The 23,162-nt window shown below is 43.4% G+C and overlaps 1 protein-coding gene across 2 annotated transcripts in view; it reads right to left on the reverse strand.

The window, feature by feature from the left end:
* Positions 1 to 23,162, reverse strand: part of Plac1 (placenta enriched 1) — a 167,270-nt gene that overhangs the window by 38,889 nt on the left and 105,219 nt on the right. The window contains exon 1 of one of the 2 annotated variants that reach the window (XM_021154053.1): positions 3,177 to 3,291. The exons of the other annotated variant lie outside the window; for it this stretch is intronic. The gene's annotated coding sequence lies outside the window, so the exon portion shown is untranslated. Of the gene's footprint in view, positions 1 to 3,176; positions 3,292 to 23,162 lie in introns of those variants that run through there. 2 annotated transcript variants of the gene reach the window in all.

Here is a 23,162-nt window from a genome sequence, read left to right on the forward strand (position 1 = left end):
CGTGGCTAGTCACCTTTCACAGAATCACTTCCTGAACAGGCTATCATTTCCCATCATATCTTCTTGGCACCCACAGAAAAAAATTAGTTGACTGGATATGCCTGGGTTTATTTCTGGGCTCTCTATTCTTTTTCATTGCTCTCCATGTAGGTGGTTTTATGCCAGTACTCTACTGTTTTGGTCACTATAGTTTTGCCATATATTTTGAAATTAGAAAGTTCCATGGCTCAACCTCGCTTTTCTTTCTTTGGATTGTATGGGCTTTTTGCATGTTTTGATTCTACAAATGTTTTAGATTTTTTTCTATTTCAGTAAAAAAAAAAATGCTACTGGAATTTTGATGAAGATTTCATTTAATCTGAATATCCCTTGGGTATTATGGAAATTTTATGACCACGGGAGGGATTTGCATCTACAAATGCTTCTATGTCTTACATTAACGTTTTATAGATCTCTTACTTCCTTGGTAAGTGTCTTCTCCCACAGCTTCTCTGCTTCTCTCACATGGCTGTTTGGTTTGAGGATCGAGCCGCAGCAGTGTAGGAACCCCTTTGGACATGTGTTGTTGTGGGTAAAGCACCCATGAGAGGTTTTGAGCTGATTTGACAAATCTAATTGTTCTAGTCTTCTATAAACACAGCCTAAATCCCCACATGGTAGAACTTCTGGGTTCAGGGGTCATCCTGAAGGCCCACTGGAACGGAGGACAATTGAGCAGGCCAGACTCCATAGTTTGATAATGTGACAAAGGTCCAATGGTTTCTGTTCTCATGCTCATGAGCATGGTCCCAGACCAGGAAGGGAACTCCCACGCAGATGTAGCTAGCCCCTCAGAGAAAAAGCTTTGGGCCTTCTTAGTGATTTGCCTACGTCAGAAAGATACTATTGGCGCCTGTAGCATTATCTCACTTATTAACTCCACAGCAACCCTGTCATTATCCCTATCTGTCAGATGAAGAAATTGAGGTTTCAAGAGATTAAGTCACTTGCCCCAGGTCACACAGCTGTGCGTTTCTAAAGTTCAGTCTTAGTAATAAGGGTCTGCCTTAGAAAGGACATCTGGCGTTGGGAGCCAAGGACTTCAATTTTTTTTTTTTTTTTTTTATCTAATTCCTCATTCCAGTCTGCCTGGCTCATCGAACTCCTAGGAGCTGGGTTCTAACCCTCTCTGACCTCGGGAGTCAGTACCTTTACTAATGGAAGCATGGCTATCACTGTACAAAAGGGACAAGGGAAGAACAGGGTTCTTGGCCAGGTATTAATCCTACAGGGACAGCAGAAGGAAGTGAAGCAGCCCTTGCAATCGAGAGAAACAAGGCTGTCTTCTGAATAAATAGCAATTGATTCATAAACACAATTCCACTTGGACTCCTTTTAAGACAATGATTATTAACCTTTTCAAGTATGGACCCTTTGGGAATTTGAGGAAAGTTGTGGACCTGTTGGAGGAGGAACAGCTAACCACAAACCCCCAATTTTGCACATAGTTTCAGAGAAATTTATTGAGCTTCTTGTATGCTATCCAAGAGTAACAGACCCCAGGTTAAGAACTCCCACTTTAAATGAACTCACTTCTATGTCTTAAAATGTAATAAATCAGAAAACAATGACTTTTAAATAACAAGGCAACCTAGGGCACAAACCGCAGGTTTTGCTTTATCAAGCTTTTGTTTTAGATGTCTAACGGCTTGCATAATGAGCTACATATACATTCACATCTCCTATTCCCCTAGTTCTCTGTGAAAGATGTAGATGACCACTCCAAGGACTGACCAGAAGACAGAAAGAGAACCTGTGCATAGGGCGGAAGTACATTTCTTTTGTTACTAGGGGTTGGTTGGGCAGCCACTTAGTAGACAGTAATGAATTCGTTGGATGGAGACTGGGTTATGTGACTTTAATAGACCAAACGAGCACCTGAGGACAAATGCTCTAATCCCTGTGGAAAAGCAGTACAGAAGGGACCACAAATGTGTCCCTACTAAGCAATCCCTGGCTTCATAAGACGCCAGGGACCTGATAGGGGCAGACTCAGTATATATTGGCTCACTCACCTATGTTTACAGTCAGCCTTCTTAAATTAGCCAGCCCATGTTATTCCAAATAGCAACTGTTAGTTCCTTGCCCTGTAGAGGCCCCATTGTTCTTTTACACAAATATTAGATAATCCAAACCCAAGCCATTCTGAGACCATTTCCCCCGGCCTCTTGTGTTGTGAGTAGACAAGCTCTTACTGTAATCATTACTAGAATTGGTATTTAACACCCGATATTTCTTCTCCTAATCTCCTTCCAGTGTGTAAGTTGTCACATAAACAGTCACAAAGCACAGATCAGATGCAAATGTTCTAGAGCACTTTCCTCTTTACAGACTTTTTACTTGAAAGAAAGAAGACTCTACGGTATGGTGGAAAGCACACTGGACCCAGGGCCCTTGCTCCACCACGCACTGCTCCACACCTCTCGAAGCCTCATTTGCCACTATTAGATAGCTGCTTAAAGCTGAGCACCGAAGGCCATATTTCCATGAGCTCGGGAAACTGAGGCAGGACCATGAGGTTGGGAAACTGAGGCAGGACCACGAGCTCCACGGTGAGTGTTAGGCCACCCTGGATAGCACCATGAGATCGTGTATCAATCCCCCTGCTGGAAAGGACACTTACAGTTCCTCTTTCCGGACAGGTGCCACAGAAGACTCACCCAAGGGGGCTACCCCACAGATCATGCATCAACTAGTAAGCTTTAGAACACATGCGAACTCAAGAACCACGACTTCACCTAAGCTTCACACAGTCCCAGGGGCCACACAAATCCTCATTGTTCTGTCCTGTATTCATTTACTCTCTTGCTCCCTCTCCCTCTTGCTTACTCAGGAAAAAAAAAAAAACAACCCAAACCACGTGCATCAAGGCCATACAGGGAGTACCAGGTACTGCAAGCAGCTTGTGAACCTTTTCTCTTGTGTGTAGAGTTAGAAGCAGACTTAGCAAAGTAAAGAACACTTCAAAGCACATACTGCTGTGTAGCAAGGAGCCAGACTAGTCCCCTCTCCCCATCTCCTTTCTTTCCCCTCTCCTTTCTCTCTTCTCCTTCTCCCGAGGCTACTTTTTTATTGCTCTATGTTGCTTGTCCCCAAAACACGCCCCACCCCCATTGAAACAAGAAGTTGTTACTCACTTAAAAAAAGAAATCTTGGGCTCTCTGAGAATTCTGTTAGTTCAGTTCTCTCCGCGTGGAGCACGAGGGAAGGGGTAGCGAGAAGATGAGGCAGGTCCCTTAGCCTTGAATCTTCGATTCCTGAACTCTCCAGTTCTATATATGCCTTCCAGGAGTATGCTCGCCCTCTCCCTTTTCCCGCCCCCTTTCCCAACTCTCTAGCTGCAAAGCGAACCTGTGGCGCCCAAATGCACCTGGTGTCTCCAACTTCCTAATTGAGCAAGGCAGGCTCCCTCCCAGCCAAGAGTTTTGAAATATTTATCCAAATTTTGGGCTCACTGGATTAATGCCTTAAGCTGGTGAGCAATCCCACTGGAGGTCAATGTGCCTGTCCTAAAGTTGTCCAATGCCTGTGTGGGATTCAGACCTGAACATTGATAACTTCACTCCAGGTTGCGAATCCCCAGAGTGCACCCTGGAGAGAGAAGCCAGCTGACATTGTTTGCAGATCGCTCACCGTAATGATTCAAGGTGGGCTCAGAACTGCAACTGCCTTGAGATAAAGCAGATCAGCTCCAGTTCACCCCTGGGGGGGAAGGCCTCTGAGCAGGCGATTGTGCAAAGCCCCTTCAGTCAGGGGAGCCATCCGCTCCTCTCTGCCTTGGTCTCTACCAGTTGGCAGATGGAGCCCTGTGCAAATGCTGGCCAGACCAAAATGGTGCCGAGACAAGCCACGAGATTGTTTAGAAAGAAAGAAAGGAAACATCTGCAAATGTTGCCTTGGTGCAGCGCAGGGACAGCCTGCTGTTTTTCCTCACAGGCCCACAGTGGGCTAGCTCCTGACTGATCAGAAAGGTTCCCCAGAAACAAATGCATCTGAAAGATATTTTCCATCCCCCCCACAGGAAATTCTTGTGTTTAGTCATCCTTACTACATGGGCTGAGTCAGCATGCTGGGCTTTAACCACAGCTGCTTTCAAATGGTAAGTTAAGAAGACCAGTTAGTTGAGTGAGGAGTACTTAGGCTGTAACGCTTTGGCAGCGGAGCTCCCAAATCGGACGGATAAACTAGAGGAATTGCAATTTGGGCACTGCTCAATACCTTTCCAGTCCTTCTGGGTGGGCCTCAATTACTTTTTAGTATGTTTGTACTACAGAGCATTCCAAAATGAGTAGAGACAGCCGTCTGTGTACCTTTAAGAGACCACTCTGGTGCTGCGGTATGATCTTTGGCTTAGTCTTTAAATCCTGGCTTTGTCAATAATTTGCTATAGGACGATAGGGCAATTGTCCCCTCTCTCCAGGTTTTAGAGTCACATCTTTAAATCGGAGGCTTGGATAAGATCATTTCTAAAGGTTCTTCCTGCTCTGGTGGCCATCTGTGTGGGGCAGATGGCTAGCTACTCTTTCCCCTAGTTTACCTAGGAAACCGCTGCAGAACCGGTTTTGGGAATCTCCCTCAGCACTTTTCCCACCTGTGTTGAAACATCTTCCCTGGGTCTGACCATGGTCTTTTTTTTTTTTTTTTTTTCTTTCCAACCTCCCTAGAGAGGGAGAACCCCCAGGGAACGTTCTTTTCTAGAAACTACTTCCGCAACTAAGAGTTTCAAGCCTGTATTCTGTTAAATCCTCTGCAAATGTGGGAGACAATTACTTATGACTCAGGTTTCAATGGCCACACTTTCTCCCCTCATCTGAGAGAATTTTCTGTTCTTTTGGTCACTGGCAGTGACTCACAGACTTAATGTCAGCTCACAGGGCGAAGGAAACTCGCGAAATTCCAGAAGCACACACATGCTGTCTGGGACTACAGAGTTGTCCAAGGCCACTGAGACTCGTAGACACACAAAAGGGGTACAGAGCTGTGTAATATAACCTTACAAATTCTGCTGTCCATCTCTGGACACAGGAGGCCAAGGGTCAAAATAAGAAGACACTGGTGGAACATTACTGGATGCGCATCACACAATGTTGTAAGCACATCACTTGCTCCTCTGATATTTAACCCCACTACTCTACTGTGCTATGACTACTTATTATTTTACAGACTTGGAAACGGAGGGGTATAGGGTGGTAAATGAACTTCCTCTAGGTAGTAAACGGAGAAGCTGGAGTCACGGTCTAGAGCCGCTGACTCCTGGATGTGTGCTGTCACCTATCTCTGCCTCTGAGCAGGTCAGCATTCTGCTTTGAGTGAAGATGGTACTGATGAGGTTCTCTGCCCCACCTGCCTCTCTTGTCCAGATCTGGTACCTACCTTTATTTCTATGGCATTCTAGACCCCTTCCACAGAGAAGAAAAAAAAAAAGCCTTCCCCCTGCTGATCTGCAATGTGTTCACTTTATGGTCCAGGAATGAGTCCTGTTTTCCTATTAAAAGGGAAACACAGAAAAAGGACATTATATAAAATAGCTTTCCCTGGAGCTAAGAAACTATTGAAAACTTAGCTACATCCCTCTTTGATGGTAAGTCTATTAGATTAGTCAAACGTCAGAATTTAGGGAGAATTGATAACTTGTGTAGCGCCAGTGCTTCTCAGGATGGATGAGGGAACTGAAGCTGAGACAGTGGTCCAGTTACCAGATACCAGATACCCCGGCCAATAATCTGCCTCCATCGTTTCTCTGTATTCCAAAGAAAGCAGGAAACGAAAATTTACAGCTAGCTCAAAGCAAGGAGAGGAAGAAGTTAATTTCTACTCTGCCTGTGGCAATCTTTCAATTCTTAGACACTCATGAAGTAAAGGCCAGAAGACAATCATTTCAGCTGTGAGATGGCTTTAAGGGGTCCTTTTCTGGGGGAAGGGTGGCCTGGCCTCCAGTTGCTCCAATTGTTTGTTCTCTACATGGAGTCATTGCTACAGCTACTGTATCCAAGACTGTGGGTTGAGAGGGCCCTTGAAAGATGGGGAAAGGGAGGCAAATGATAGAGTTGGCTACTTGGTAATTCCCTCAGAAGTTAACCTTACTTACAAGGGAGTCTGGGAGAAAGAGTTCCCTGTATAAGAGCCGCACTTTCCAGTAGGCTGTTCCTGAGGTCATACATAAGAGAGAGGCAGAAACATACATAGGCTTTCAAATGTAGTGACAGAGCAACAAACTTGTCTGTGCATCTGTGTACCATATGTATGCTGTACCCTCAAAAGCCAGAGGAGCATATTGGATCCTCTGGAACTGGAGTTAGGCACCATGTGGGCACTGGGAATTGAACTCAGGTCCTCTGGAAGAACAGTCAGTGCTCTTACTCTCTGAGCCATCGCCCCAGGCCTCTTAGGCTTGGGTTTGGTTTGGTTTGGTTTGGTTTTCACAGCAGGACAGCTTACCTAATGGATCACACCCAACCACACAAATGATTGGGGAAAGCCACCTCCATTTAAAGACAAGACAGAAAAAGTTGGCCTGATGACTGTAATCGAAAGCTTACTTGATGAAAGCTGAGGAGAGCCATCTTCCTTTTTAATTTTGAGCATGCAGATGTCATTGAAATATTTTCAAGCCAAAGGCTCATAAAATATTGCTTTAAAATAAAATTGATAGCAGTATAATTGTTCACTAATCCCAATATAGAAGGCGATATAAAAAGCTAAAAGACAGACCTGGGGCTTTGTTTGTGGTTGAAGCCTCCCAAGAACTGGCCTGAAGGCACAGTAGCTTAATGGCTGTTTTCAAAGAAAACTAGCAGATCATTCACTCTCTAGTGTCAAACCGAATGTATTTTCCAGTCTCTTCCTTCTAAGTGCCAAACAAAAGTGCCAGAGTACAAAACTAAAAGGTACCCAATTGAAGAGCCTGCCTGATATGCCTGCTAAGTGAGCTGATACATGCAGAAAACCTTATTAACTGCCATAGCACTCAGCCAAAATGATAGGAGGACTTGAATGTATCATTTAAACAGCCATGCTGTATTTTGGGGCTGAGTCTATCACTGCCTACCAACTTTCCCATGTTGAAAGAACGTCAACCACATATCCTCTTAGAAGCAAATGAACTTCCTCTTTGCTTTATAGGATGGTTGAAGTCTGACTACCTCTCATAATCAGCCAACCTTTTAATTCATCCCAGGTTGCAGCTAAGTTCCCAAATCATGGGAGCAGTCTAGTTTAGGAGACAAGACCAAGGTGAGAGAAAGATAGAGGTATTTGTGGGCGAGGGTATGATAAACTGGATTGCCTTGTCAGAATTTTCTAGGTAGTCAGTACTTCTAAGCTCAAAAAAAAAAATCTGCTTTTGTAGTGTTAGGGGATGACATTTCACTGCAAAAATAAATGCTTTGCTCATTACCATTTCATGGTCGCTGGCAACCACCGTCCTCTGCTTTCTAACAATTTCCATTTTAGGCACTGACAAACCCTTCAAAGCGATTCAGCCAAATATCCACCCAAGGTTGCATATTTGGCAGTTTCACAGGGAGAAATCTGGGGCCTCTGGGTGAAAAAAAAAATTGCCAAAAGGGCTCCCTCCTTTCTTAATTGTTAACAAACAGATTGCCATGAACAGTCACAGGGGCTCCATGGGCAGCTACGTGGGAAAGAAAGGAAAAAACAAAAACAAAAACGGAAGTTGTTGGCAGTGGCTGCTTCCTTGGCTCTAGTTCTTGCTCTTGGTCTCCACTGCTGGCTGTATTTTTCCCCGAAGTTGGGTGCTGCCTCAACTGGTAACTTAAGCAATGCAGGGCCGGCTCTCAGCAGGCAAGCATCCCTCGCAAATACAATGCAATGAGTGGGAGTAGGAATCACAGAGGAACAAGAGTCTCTGAGGCTGTAGGCTTTCTGAGTTTGTTGGAAGCTAATCTTAGCCAACTGGCTGAAGCTACAAGCAGGCGTTCACCATGAATCCTCTCTGGGAAACAGCCAAGTTGACTTCTGAAACTGACTTGAGACCGTGGCCTCTGAGGAACCACAAAGCCCAGAGCACTTTGGTTTGCCAGTAAAAAGGTAGAACCTCCTTCCTGCTTGACCTGTAGCTTCAACAGCCATGCTCACAGACAGTTTACATCCATATTCTCCTCAGTCTTAGATGCTGGAATGAACAATCCCCTTCTCTTCATCCAAAATTCATCTATCCTGACCCCCCAGCTCAGGCCCTACCTATGTATGTTCTTTCTGCAAGACCTATCCTTCCTTCCTTCCATCTATCTTTCCTTTCTTCCCTCCTTCCTTTCATTCATTCTTTCTTTCTCCTCCTTGTCCTTCTTCCTTCTTTCCCTTCCTCCTCCTCCTCTTCTTCTTCTTCCTCCTCCTCCTCTTCCTCCTCCTCCTCCTCCTTTTTGTTTAACTCATAGGCCTCTTTACCTTTAGTAATTAAAGCCAGCTTTCCACATCTATGGGTTCTGCATCTATGGGTTCAGACAATTGAAGATTGTAAGTGTTTTCTAAAAAGTTGCATCTGTGCTGAACATGTCCTGCCACCCCACCCATGCTCCTCACTGCCTAAATAATATAATACAACAACTATTCATATGCAATTTACAGTGAATTAGGCATCATAAATATTCTGGAGATTATGTAAAGTACCCAGATGATGTGAAGGCTCTATACAACGACTATAACACTTTATACAAGAGATTTCAACATGTAATCATGGGGGCATTGTGGAACCAATCCCCAGCAGATGACAGTGCGTATTTGTGTGATTGCTTTCGAGTCAGCTCTCCTATGAGGCTTTACTGCACAGGGATGCTTTTCTTCCATTCTATACTGTATGGCTTGTTCCTATCACAGTGCCTGTCACACAGTAGATTCTTCATAAATATTTGTTACATGAGAGAGTAAGATGCTAGTACCATTCTTTGGAAAGTTAAAGCCAGCCTATTGTTTCTACTTGTAGGTTCGGTCTCCGAAAGCTTTTTGTGTTTGACCCTGCTGTATCCTGTCTGGGACAGGCAGTTGATCCCAACTGTCTCCAACCTCAGTCACTCCTGATCCTCCCTTCTCAGTTGGTTCATGATGCCCATGATCTAGGCATCAGCACCAGAAAGCTTTACTGGGTAGAGGCTATCGCTGTTAAAACTATGTCAAGGAGTGGCTTTAACTGCAGCGTTCTGAGGTATCATCTCTTGGAGGGCCACATTATTATATTTAATACTCAAATCTTCCCTTCCCTTTGGGGGCTATTTTTTAAAAAGTTAGTTGGATTCCCTGCCTAAACAATATAGGCAGCCTTCTCAACAACAAAGAAAGCCAAGTTGCTGTTATAGCTGAAAATTACCCTAATTTCAGTTTGTCAGCTTTCCTCCAGGAACCCCTCACAAAGCTGTCTGCGCTATTAAATGACAGCCATAGCCATCCAGCTGCTCAGAATGTCAGCAGAGGTTCTTTGCCCTAAAATAAAGTAACGAAGAGGGATGAGGTAGCAGATCGCCAGCAATTGAGAACGGCTCCCAAAGGGTTACCACACCTTCTGTTCTCTCTTCTTGTCATTAGTTTCAACGAAACTGGCATGTGGTGGGAAGGAAGATAGAAAGGGCCTCCTGCTTTTAGATTACGTTTCGGAATGGTGATAAACCCAGCTATTTCTACTATTCCTTCATATTACCAGAGAGGGTTTTCCCTATCCCCAATTTTTAAAAAAATCCATTATGAAGTCCCCCCCTAAAGTTTACTAGTATTTAAAACGTTTTGAAGCTGGGTGGTACTAGCCCATACTTTTAGTCCCAGCAGAAGCAGGCAAATCTCTGTGAGTTCTAGGCCAGCCTGGCCAGAGTGACTTCCAGGACAGCCAGGACTACACAGAGACACCCTGTTTTCCTGTTTTGAGAAAAAAGAAAAAAAAAAACAAAAAACAAAAAACCAAAGACAGAAAGCTTCCTCCCTCTTTCTCTAGGACTGGGTCCTATAAGCAGGTAGCCAATGTTGGCCTCAAGCCCACTGTATAGGAACCAGGTAGCCAAGGTTGGCCTCAAACCCACTGTATAGGAGAGAATGACTTTGAAATTCTGACTTCCTGCTTTCAGCATTTGAGTGCTAGCATGCATGATATTATACAATTTGGACATTTAACCCAGGGCTTCCTGCATGGTAGGCAAGTACTCTACTAGTTAAGTTACATTTCCCATCCTTAAGTTAGGTTTCAACCTAGATATGTCACTTCTGGGGCTTGGTCCTACATACGTATCACCCCACAACCCCAAGATGTGCATCTCATGTGCTCACCAAAACATTATTGGTAAAATGATGCAACCCTAGAGGGATTCTTAGCAGATACACAAAGTGCAAGATCTATTTGTGTTGTTTTGGGAAGTTCTCTGCATTGTAAATGATGACGGCCAAGCCAGACATGGTAAGATATCATACCCTTTTTGCTGCCTGTCATTTCTTCTTTGCAGGTATTTCTCAGAATCTTTGCTTTTCATTCCTTTCATGGATTCAGCCTCCAAATGGGCTCCTTGGTTGCAGGGCATCTATTTTCCCGTTCATCTTTCCTCCAACCAGAAAGAGCACTGTAAAATCTTACCTTCATCAAGTCACGCTTCTGTTGGAGGAAGTGTGCTAACTAAGTTGCCACACCAATGGAGGCAGGCAGGCTAAGGGAGTGTGTTTAAGAATGAAAGGAAATCTGGATGTGTGGAGGAGCTTGATTGTTTACTATTTCTCTTAGGACAAATGACTCAATCTTCCTGAGCCCGTTTCCTCCTCTGAAAAGAAGGTGTTGTGCCTTTGTCACTACCATAGGAAGAAAAACTAAGGACGGAAGGAGGAGATGGGAAAAACAAAAACAAAAACAATGTATAGAACTCACTCAGCACAGTGCCTGACACACAGAAAGAACTGAAGAAATGATAGCTGCTATTAACATTATTATTATTACTGTTGATAGGCTAGAAATCAATTTATTGGAAATTCTTTATAACTTTATAACGCCCTTTGGAAGGAGAGTTTTGTATTTTTTACATGTTTACTGTATATTTAGTACCATCTATGAACACTAATCTTACCCCTTTTTTGTTTGTTTCTTCCTAATTTGAATTACAAGACCTGTCCTTCTCTTTTGCATCCAAAATGTAGTTGACGTGTCTACATCCCCTGGGGCCATGACCTTTAAGGAGTCTCTCTAAGCACTTTGATCATATGGCATCCCTTCCATGCCTTCTGTCTGCTCTAACTATTTTGCTTTAATCTGTCTTGTCTGGCCTTGTTAGACAGCTTCACAGCATCCTCAGCCCTTCCCAAACTTCATCAAGACTTCTTTGTGGGGCTGCCTGCTTTGTGTTTCTCTTCTTTTGGATCAGGTAGTTCTTTTATTCCATGGATCCTTTAAAACAAAAGGGCTGCAGCTGTGATGTGAATGTATATGCCAGTTTGTTGTTGTGTTAGCAAAATAAGAGTGTGTGTGATCCTGGTTTGTCCTGGTTCTGGCCAGTTCTCAGGCTAGGCCCTTCTCTGGTGTAAAGAAATAAATAAAATAAATTCCTAAGGTCCTGCATGCAGACATTCTGCCTGATGTTCTTTCTTCATCCCTGCCCTAGTGCATCCAGTGGGCTGATTAAAATTTCAGTGAACTGGTCTGTGAGATAGGTTCATGTATTTCTCAGAGCTCACATCTTTTGAAAACTCTTCTCTTCTGTATTAACTGTCATAAGAAACAATGGACTTGGAGTCACAGAAGCAGAGGCAGGAGAATTGCCATGAGTTTAAGGTCAGTCTGTTCTATCTAGCAAGTTCCAGATGAGCCAGATATATCTATATAGGGAGACGCTGTCTCCAATAATATAAAATAATAAAATAAAAATAAAATAGTAAGTAAATAAATAGAAGTGGTGTTCCCCATCACCACCACCCAAGACCTCGCTCAGCTCCAAGTTCTAAATCTCACTTATGTCAGAAAAAGTCTCTGTGCTGCGCTCTGGTCAGCTTTGATGGCAAAGAACATTTTTCTCCATCACCACCTCCACTCTCAGTAATTGGCATCCTTACACATTTGCCTGCCTTGATGTCTCACAGGCAAACACTGACTGGTTGATTATTTGCTCTGGTGATTGTAGCATGCCCTTGCTTGGATTTTGTCTCTAGGGGCTTTTTATTGAGAGTTTTTATATTAAACATACACTAAGTCCCAAGCTTGATTTTTAACTGATCCCACATGAAGGAAAGATTTTCAACTCATAACATATGAGGCACATCTGTTCTGCTTATTTGAATTCAGGCTGTACCATTCTTCTTATTATAATAGACCTGACTGTTGAGTATCAATATTTGTCTCTTTTAGTTCCATTGAACTTTCCCAAATGCTGCCTCCCCCCCCATTTCTGGATCTTTTAAACACACATCTTGGAGTCTATGAAACAGTGGAACATTTTCCTTTACTCTCTGCCCAAGGTCTGCTGCTGGTCTTGTGTCTTGGGCAGGCACTTGGAACATGAGAATCCCTGTAAGATGTGGCCAGTCATCATTTTAAAGCCTAGGTATGAGCTAGGCCTGTGGTACACACTCATGACTCCAGGACTTTGGGGGCTGAGGTAGGAAAAATTTGAGTTTAAGGCCAGTCTGGACTATGTAACTAGACCTTATCTCGAAACAAAAACAAACAACTATCAAAAACAGTCTAGGCATGAGGTATGCACAAGTCTTTGAGGCTGCCTCTCAAAGCCCATTCTGGACCTTGTTTGCCAAGATAAGCTCTTTAGTTGATAGGAAAGACTTGACTTATCTGAGTGTTTACCTGCACACTGGAACCAAATGAGCTGAGTAAGACCTCCTCTCCAGAACCTCCAGATGTGTCTGGATCAGAGGCTTATCTTTGATGTTAGGACACGCTGGTGGTATCTGCTGGTGGTATCTGCAAACCAGCCACTATTTGTTCCTACTAACCAAATTAAAACGTGCATATCACCTACTCAAAAAAGAAATTTGTTCTGGGTGGTAGTAGCACACACCTTTATTCCCAGCACTTGGGAGGCAAAGGCAGGTGAGTCTGAGGCCAGCCGGGTCTACAGAGCTAGTTCCATGACATCCAGGACTACACTTACAAAGCCTGTATCATCAAACAAACAAACAAACGAACAGCAACAAAAATTTGAGTGGATTCAAAGATTTTGGCACAAACACTTCTCACTACTACTCCCATATGCTCTCATGAGTAAGAGAGAAAGGTCTGTATCCGCTCTCTGGGGATGAATGAAAACTCGGGGTGTGCCCAAGGGCATGTGAACACTAGGGCGGGCACTCAGGCTAGACATATGGTCTTGATCCTACCCTCTTCACAGTGCTGCCAGGCAGATCCCTCTACCACTGGACTACACTATCACAAGGCAACCTTTATGCTAGGATCTTATCTTCGACAACACATGGGAATCTTACAAGAGCCTACTGAGATTATTCTTCTGTATGTGTATTGTCACAGTAGGGATTTATGTAGAAGTGGGGGTGGGGGGCAAGATGGATCAGATAGCATATAACACAAAGGAAGTATATACTATTTATATAGTCTCTAAGTAAACTAAGTAGGACTAAATAGATGATAAATAATAGGAGGATTCAAGTTGGAATCTTAATTGCTAGTGCAAACTAGGTCTACTTGTTCAATATCTTTAGGCCTTGGCCAACTGATCTTTTAACTACACACATTACTATTTCCTACTTTAGAGTTGTTATGAAGCCAAAAGAGGATGGTGCAAATAAATCCCCAGCATGCCACTGTTCATGAGTTAAGTACTACCACAGACATGGCAGTCACAGCCGATGTGCATCTACAGTTCATTCCTTACATTGGATCTGATGGCTACTAGCACACAATAGGCTCTCAAAATGGCTGACTTTATAGCACAGACCAAATACAACACAATTCCACTTATATGAGAGATCTAGAATAAGTGACTTTCTAGCTAGAAAGCTCATTAGTTGTTTCCAATAGTTGTTGGGAGAGGGGGTGAGGAATGAATGTTTAAAGCATGTGGGAGTCTTTGGGGTCATGAAAATGTCCTTGAACTAGGCAGAGGTTATGCTGATACAACAATGTACTACTTGTACTGAATACCACGAAACTGTGCATTTGAAAATTGTTAAAGTAGTAAACTTTATGTAAGTTTTATTTTACCACCACAAAACCACTGGCTTGTATTAGCCCTTAATTCTCTTCTCAGTTCCTCTCACATACAGGGCTGATAATCAGCTGCCCACTGATATTCTAGGGCATTCTGAAAGATCTGGGTTATACCCTAGGAAGATATCTAGCAAAATGTCTGGTCCATAGCTCTCATCTCCTTCTCCCTGGTGGTATCTGGCTTTGCTATCCTTCTATTTGACCTGAACCTACAGAGGGAGAGGAGGAATAAGCAGAACAGAGTTGGGGGAAGCAGCAAAAACTATCAGCTTCAGAGCTGGAAAGATGACTCAGGTAGACATAGAAATGTTCACGGACACTTTGGGGCCAGCTAGCCTGGTAGATACAGATATACAGTAGCCAACAACAACAACAACCAACAAACCAACCAACCAAAGACCCTGTCTTAAGGTGAAATGTGAAGACCGTCACCAGAGGTTGCCCTCTGATACACACACACACACACACACAAACACACAAGGGCACACATATATAGCACACATCCACACACTATACACACACAAAATCTTTAACCAAATGAAAAATAAAGCCCTATCAGTTTAGGCTCAGTTAAAATCTTGATGTCCAGCTCCAAGTTGGTTATCTCTTAGGTTTCTTCATGCTGACCAGCCTAACTAGAAACTACATACAGCCTGGCTTCTGGAAAGAGCTGTCCTTTATTCTACGGCAGGGATCCTAAGGAGACCCATGGCATTTCTAAGCCCCCACTGTACCCTCCTTAACCAATCCCCCAGCACTCTAAATGCCAAGATTCTTGAGCTGCCACCAGGAATGTCCCTGGAGTAAATTAGTTTTTTTTTTTTTTTTGAGGGAGGCAGGGTGGGGGAGATTGAGCAATGGGCTCCAATCTAGGGTCTAGAGAGTGACTGGAGCATTTGAAATGTGTTACCCAATAAAACTCTCTGCTAAGGCCCAAGACTGAAATAACTCAGCTGGGCTCTGGTCTCAGCAGGGCCCATTCATTAGCTAACACTTCTCATCTGTGATGGTTACAGACAGGTTTTTTCATGCCCCCTGAAATGGGCTTCAACATTGCAGCTGGCAGACAGCTGTGGCCTCACAGTGTTTACATTACCCAGACGAATGCAGTCTGTGCAGGAGACACAGAATGAATCTGATTTAGCTGTTGGAAAATGGGATTTTCAAAAGTTCCGTGGTTTTTCTCTCACCACTCCCCACCCCAACCCCCCACCCCCGGGCCTGGGGAAGCAGAAAGACTGAAGGTGGAACGAAATAGGCATGGAGGGAAAAAAAGGGAGTCTCTTGTTTCTTGGGCTTGGGTTTGCCTTTGTTTGGAGCATCTTTGTGTGACACCTCCAGGTGGTGGGAGCTGGATGGAGAGGATAGGATTAAGGGGGCTATGGCAGATCATCCCTCCTGAGCTGAGGCTTGCTGGTCAGCTCCAGATCTCTGGGGACTCAGTACAGCCAGCAAAAGACAGCTGGGCAAAGGCCGGTCAACAGTGGTCTAGTCATCCCCTTTACCTCTAGACATGAAGAGGACAGAAGGACTAGAATCACCACAGACAGCTGGTGCCATGACCAACTGGTCCACGAAGTGGAAGTGGGGGCTGCTTGACTCTACTGTGGTATGTAGGACCCACTGCACTGTATCACAGGGAACCTCCCTCAGGCCTAGGGACATTTGGCTTTATTTCGTCGGATCAGCAGTATTAACCAAGCCCGTTTTTTTGTTTGTTTGTTTGTTCGTTTTGTCTTCTGCAGCCCAGTCCTCTCCTCTTGTAGTTCCTTCTATCTGCACTAGGAAACATCCTCCTAACTGGTTCTCTCTGCGTGACTTCTTTCGCAAAGAGGTCCTCCCAGCTATCTAAAGTTCTATTAGTATGTTGTGTTCTGTCCCAGTAACCCACATTTCCTGAACATTATCAACCACATGCTAAAGCCTTTGTTCACTTATTAAAGATAAAGGCAAACAACCAGACAAAAGTGCTTCTTTCAGGGAACTCAGCTTGAAGGGAAGAAATAGAAGAAAACAGCAAACTACAGGAAAGTATGAAAACCACTAGGATTGGGTCCAAGGGATTAGTGGAGGTCAGAGGAAAACATCTAACCCTATGTAGATAGAGGGGTGAAAAGAAGACTTCCCCAGTGTGCGTTCCACCTGCCACTCACCTCCTTAAAATGCTACATTGCCACCACAATTTGTCACCAACCATTTTCAACCAAACACCCCAGACTTTCTTTTAAAAATTCTATTCTAGAAAGCATAGTTCCCTCACACCATATACTTGTCCTCTTGTCCTTCCTCTTATGTGACGTTGGGGGTGTAGTGCTCCTGTCTGGGAGGCACCACATCTCCCCCTTGTTCTGCCTTCCTCCACATCTATGCAGTGCCTAGAACACTGTCTGTTGACTGGTGATCTAGTAAGTGCATCTTTTACTATGGGACTGCTCTGACTTCAAAAAGCACGAAAAAAGGATTTCACTGCCATAAGACATGGCCATCAGAAAATATGGGAATGCAGATGAAGGGATTTCAAAATTTATTCCCCAACTTGCTCTTGACCTGAAAAGAGAATTTTGCTGATAATCAAGTGGAGGTTTGTGTTTCAAGAGCTCCAGTTGGCGGAGACTTGGATATATTTTCCATTCTGATTTAAATATTTAGCCTGATTTGTTTGGGGCTTTTGCCCCCCCGCTTTGTTTTGTTTTGGTCCCGGGCCTGCTGGTCAGAGCTAATTTGTACAGCTGCTTTTTCGTTTGGTTTCTTCCAAGAAAGAGAGAGGAAATAAGGTTGCCAGCAAATCTGCAGTTACCAAGGTTTCCCTAAGATGAATATTATTTTTCTCTTCTAATTCCACCAAATACAGTATAAAGAAAAGCATGTGACTATTCCACAAATTTAGTTATGCCAGAGGGTCAAATGCTGTACTCTGTCCACGTCCTGCTGTTGGGAGATATATAATGCTGATTTCCTAACCCACTATTTAGGAAAATTGTACTGTAGTTGCAGAATGGTAAATTCCCCTGATTTTGTGCTTAGATTCTCAGACTTGGCTTGTCCTGAGTTTCAGCAGAAATGTGAAAGGCACTGCTTTGGAGAGGCTAGGGAAATGGGAGAAGTCAGGCAGGAGAAATCTCAAGGAGTAGGTGTTTGGAGCATCAGATTCTGTTTTATGCTCTGCCACTGACATGCTCTGTGACACAGTCAAGTTACTTCTTACGAAACATCTTCCAGGGGGATCAGAGTGGCATATGCTCAAAGGCTCTTTCCAATCAAAAATTATTGGACCCTGTAAATTAGGGTTTGGGGTTTCTATAAAGGCTAGTCAAGCTAGTTGTAGTAACACATGCTTATAATCTTAGCACTAGGGAGGCAGGGACAGGAGGATCACAAGGTTGAAGCCAGCTTAGACTTTTAGTGAGACTCTGTCTTAAAATAGAAATTTAAAAGCCAATAAGGAAAGTCCCAAAGGTTTGTGGGTATTAACAAGGCTTTCTCCCACTGATCTATCCTTATGAGACATTTGTTCAAGTTCTTGGTTCTCATTTTTATAGTCTGAGAAGAACTGTCTAAAGAGACTGTTCATGTTCTTACTGAAGTAGTAGCTGGTATGAGAGGCCAGTTTTTTTTTTTAATATTTTTTTATTACGTATTTTCCTCAATTACATTTCCAATGCTATCCCAAAAGTCCCCCATACCCTCCCCCCACTCCCCTACCCACCCATTCCCACTTTTTGGCCCTGGCATTCCCCTGTACTGGGGCATATAAAGTTTACGTGTCCAATGGGCCTCTCTTTCCAGTGATGGCCGACTAGGCCATCTTCTGATACATATGCAGCTAGAGTCAAGAGCTCTGGGGGGTACTGGTTAGTTCATAATGTTGTTGCACCTACAGGGTTGCAGATCTCTTTAGCTCCTTGGTTACTTTCTCTAGCTCCTCCATTGGGGGCCCTGTGATCCATCCAATAGCTGACTGTGAGCATCCACTTATGTGTTTGCTAGGCCCCGGCCTAGTCTCACAAGAGACAGCTATATCAGGGTCCTTTCAGCAAACGCTTGCTAGTTTTTTAAAGCTTCATTGAGATATATGTTACACACCATGCAATCAATGGACCCTTTTAAAGTATGGAATTCAGTGAAAATTTTTTTGCATATTTTGAGTTGTATAGCCATCACCACAATCACTTCTAGAATATTCTCAGCATCCTAAAAGAACTTGCCTCATTTGGCTATCCTCATCCCAGTCCCGAATCCCCCAATCTTTCTAGTCCTAGGTAATCACCAATCTAATTTCTCTTTCTATGGATGTACCTCTTCTTCCATTTCTCAGAACAGAGTCGTGTGATGTATTTGGTGATATTTCTCACCCACCATAATGAACAGATCTCTCCAGATTTGCCAAGGGATGGCTCCAGAAGGGCAGTAGAAGGCAAGGACAGTGAACAACAGAAGTCAAATGCTGATAAGACAGAAGCAAAGTGTGGGCGAGTGCATTTTGGAGAGGTGATGAGGAGGACTGTGCAGATAAAATGGCGTGTATGGAAGGCTTCCATGCCTGAAGTGAAGCTTCAAGAGAACCTTGAATGAAGTACAGGATTTAGGCACTCCAAGTTCTCTGACAACCCAAAACCTCATGTATCATTGATCTTTATTCTAATTCAAAGCATGGTGCTCCCTTGTGCTTGGGCAGACAATTCACATGACCTCCCAGCTCATTTGGCAGAACTTGGAGAGAAATCTGGCCTTGCAATCAGACTAAATGATGTGTTACCCTACACTTAATCTCCACCATCCATCAAAATCCAAGGGCCTTGGCCTCAGACCCCGACAAGAGGCCCACAGTACCTGGGTAGGATTTCATTCAGGGAATGAATGCAAAGCCCCTAATTCTCCATCCATCTCAGCCCTCTGTAAACAGTTAAAGACTGCAGCCAACAGCAAAAAGAACTGCCAACCCAAATGAAAGCAGTGAGTCAGCAAAAGAAAGACAGATGGCAATGCATCAACTGTAGCACAGACAGCAAGAAGCACACAACTGTAGCACAGACAGCAAGAAGCATACCCTCCTTAGCTCTGACCACATTGCCTCTCCTTGATTTCAGGTGACCTGCTGCTCACACAGAGCCCCTGAGAACTGCACTATAGGTGGAAGGAAGCATTTGCTGTCTGCACACTGTTTGCAGCTGTAACAGTCGAGGGACATAATGCTCTAAAGCACACTCTCCAGGCTGTCCAGGCAGAGGGATGCAAAGAAGACATTGGTCAGGCTTTCCCCCCTGGCTCTCTCACATCCATGCCACAGGGCCATTTCCTCCAACGGTCTTTTTCTCAAGGTGTCCTGATTTGTTTAACCATACTTAACTGACTCCACAGTACAATTTATGGGCAGACCATCATCCCACTAACTTTTGACCCATTCCTTCCCATCATTTACAACACCTCAAAATTTAGGAATATTAAGAAGTTGAAACTAGGTCTATAAACAATAATTTGAGGGGAGATGGTTGGAAATTTCCATGTCTATGATGATGAATCCCCAGGACCGTGTTTTCTAAAACATCAGAAGTGTTCATCGAGTGTTTGTACAATGAAAGAAAGAATGGTGAATGAAACCCCTCACATAAAATATGCTCTGGATACTGGAGATAGACTAGCATAAGCCCATTATCCTTTCTCAGCATCCCTGGAGACTAACTTTCTTAGGAAGTAAATTCACAGTGAATAAGACAAATCTCACTCACAAGTTTGATGTTTGTCTTGAGAAATAGTCTAGCTTGGGGTGGAGGTGTAGGCTGAGAAGTGGCAGGAGTCAGCCCTAATGCTGACGGTAGTCTGTGATTTTTTTCTATGCCTCTTTTTCGCTTCAGCCTGCATTCTGCTTTCTTTGGATCTGATTGCTAACCACAGAAGTTTCCAGAAGAAAACCTAGGGCAGCCATGCACGGGTGTTGCAAATTTCACAAACTACTATTTCAGTTCACATTTAAAAAACCCCTCAGGACCCAAGTTATAAAAGCCTACAGGGTCAGTGGTGGATGAGAGAAAGAAGCTGGGGGAAGAATAGCCCAGGAAAGGTGTTTCAGATGAGACTGGAGACAAGGGAAGTAGAAGGGATGAAGCCTTTTCACCCTTACTTCAGAGAAGGCCCCACACAGGAAAAGTGCTTTGAAATAGCAAAGCCACAAGGCAGTCTGTAGTCCATCACTGTAGCTGGTACTGTCTCCAGTAGGCTCATTCCTGGCTATGCATCCTTTGGACTGGAATTGACCAGAACTCTGCTAAAGGGCAGGAGTGAAAGAGAGCATCTCACAAAGGGATGGCCATTGGGATGATACCTTGAAAGGACTTTGATTATTTTCTAAAAACCAACCAAAGAAAGCCACCTGGTGGTTTAACTCATGCCTATAATCCCAAACTCAAGAGGCTGAGCTAAAAGGATTGCCATGAATTCAGTAACATCCTGGATTGAAGGATAGCCTGGGCTATAGAGAGACTATGTTTAAAAACAAATAAACAACAAAAAACAGTAAACAAACAAATAACCCCCCCCCCAACCAAACCTTAGACCTTCAGATTGTGATGGGAGCTTCTTTGTTGTGACTGCATGCCAGCTCATGACTGGGCCATTGGCTCTGCCTGCCAATTTCCATCAGAAGTCCTACTTTGGATGTCAAATTCCACGTTAGGTACTTAGAGATACAATTATGAATCAGACATGGTTGCTGCCCTTAAGGAATTCATAGCGTGATAGGGAAGGGAGAGACTGGCAGATTGCTAATTATAACCCAGGGTGATAGGAGCTTGAAGGTACTGGGGGAGGCCAGAGGAGCAGCACTTAAATCACTGGAGAGTCAGTGAAGGCTTCCTAAAAGACATGATGCATGCACCAAAGAATGAGTAGGAGTTAGCCAAGTGAGGAGGGACTGGGGAGAGGACACTCCACACAGATGGTTTTGTGGGAGTGAGTATTGCAAAAGATTTATAAAATACATACCCAAATGGAAAGTTGATCAATACAAGCAATAGCGTATCTTTGGGAAGATCATGAACATAAGTGAAAGTTAGCAAGTTTATTTGAAGAACAACTCACTAAAGAGTAAAAACAAAACAAAACAAAACAAAATAAAGCAAAGCAAAACAAAACAAAACAAAACAAAAAAAACCCAATAGTGGAAAAGGGAGAGAGACAAAGAGAATGTAGGAAAATTGCAGGAGAATGTTAAATAGTCTTAATAGTTGTGTAAGGGCATAAATTATAAGTAACAGATAGTTTATATGCCAAGACATTTAGAATCTAGATGGATACCATGAAAACTGACAAAATTGGAGAACAAACAGATATAGAACTGAGGATATACATGCCTCATTTCTCTTGCATGTGCACACACACATAGATTTTTGGTAAATTATATAGTGTTCAAGAGCACACAACGACCCCACCCAACACACTGCCTTAGAGCATTGGAAGCACTGAAAAGCTTGTACCTGACTTCTCAACGTTATTATCTCCCCATCTGAAACTGGAGGACGGACAGAAAGGCAACTCTGTACAGAACTTCTAAATATGCTAGCAACACATCAATGTTATATTTTTGAAAGAAGAAAATATCAAGTAGGATTTTAGTCAAATATGGTAAATTCCTAAAATATAATGTTGATTCTCCACTAGAAAATGTATCAATACAATTCACTAATTTGCATATTAAAGGGGGAAAGTATATTATCACTTTTATAAATGAACTTCAACGTATTTGAGAAAGCTGATCAACTGTTTGTTCCCAGAAACCTATATGAAGTGCTATGCATGCCTGTAAATCTGGCAATTGGGAAGATGAGCAAGGAGGATCTCAAGTTCAAGTCTAGCCTGGTATATATACACTAAACTTGAGGTTAGCCTGGGCTACATAGCAAGTCCTGTCTCAAAAACCTAAGAGTGAAGAATTGAGGTCTCCAAAGGGAAGGGGAACTCCACAGGAAGACCAACAGAGTCAACTAACCTGGACCTTCAAGTCTCTCAGAGTATGAACCACCAACCAAAGAGCATACACTGGCTGGACCTAGGCCTCCCCACACATATTTAGTAGATGTACAGCTTGATCTTCATGTGGGCCCTGAACAACTGGAGCTGGGGCTATCCTAAAAGCTGTTGCCTGTCTGTGGGATATGTTCTTCTAGCTGGGCTGCCTTGTCTGGCCTCAGTGGGAGAGGAAGCACCTAGCCTTGCAAACACTTAAGGTGCCAGGGTAGGAGGATTCAGGGGAGGGTCACCCACTCATAAGAGAAGGGGAGGGGAAAGAATTGTTGAAGGGGGTGACTGGGAGGAGGGGCAGTGAGCAGGATGTAAAGTGAATACCTAATAAAATAAAATAAAATAAACCAACCAACCAAAAAATAAAAAGACAAAAAGAGGACAAAATAAAAATAAAAAACCTTCTGAGAGGCCCTGGTCTACAGAGCAAGTTCTAGGACGCCAGTGCTACACAGAGAAACCCTGTCTCAAACAAACAAACAAACAAACAAATAAACAAATGAACAAACAGAATTTGGAGAAATTAGGAATTAAGGGCATAATGTTTTAATTTGAGTATCTCAAAAATTTATAGAAAACTCTATCCTTAAAGGTTAAACAATCATTGTAGATTGGATACCAGTCTTTGAAGCTAGAGAGTGCAAGTTTCAATCTTTGAGTACCTTCTGGCTGAGTGACCACGGACAAGATTCTTAGCTTCTCTGTCCCTCAATTTCCTCATCTTAATATTACAGAAGGATTCAAAATTTATTTGCTAGGTTTTGTTCCCTCCCTTAAAGCTAAGAGCAAGACATGAAGAAACCATGATGAGACTTGGGACTTTCTATGTGAACCTGAAACTTAACAATAGAAAGCACAAATATGCCTGTAGTTCCAGGCCCTCAGGAGACTGAAGCTGGAGGTTTATTTTTTCCAGGATTCTGAAGCCAGCCTGGGAAAGATAGTCTTTCTTTGTCTC

Source organism: Mus caroli, chromosome X (assembly GCF_900094665.2).
Source record: "Mus caroli chromosome X, CAROLI_EIJ_v1.1, whole genome shotgun sequence".
NCBI classification, from domain to species: Eukaryota; Metazoa; Chordata; class Mammalia; order Rodentia; family Muridae; genus Mus; species Mus caroli.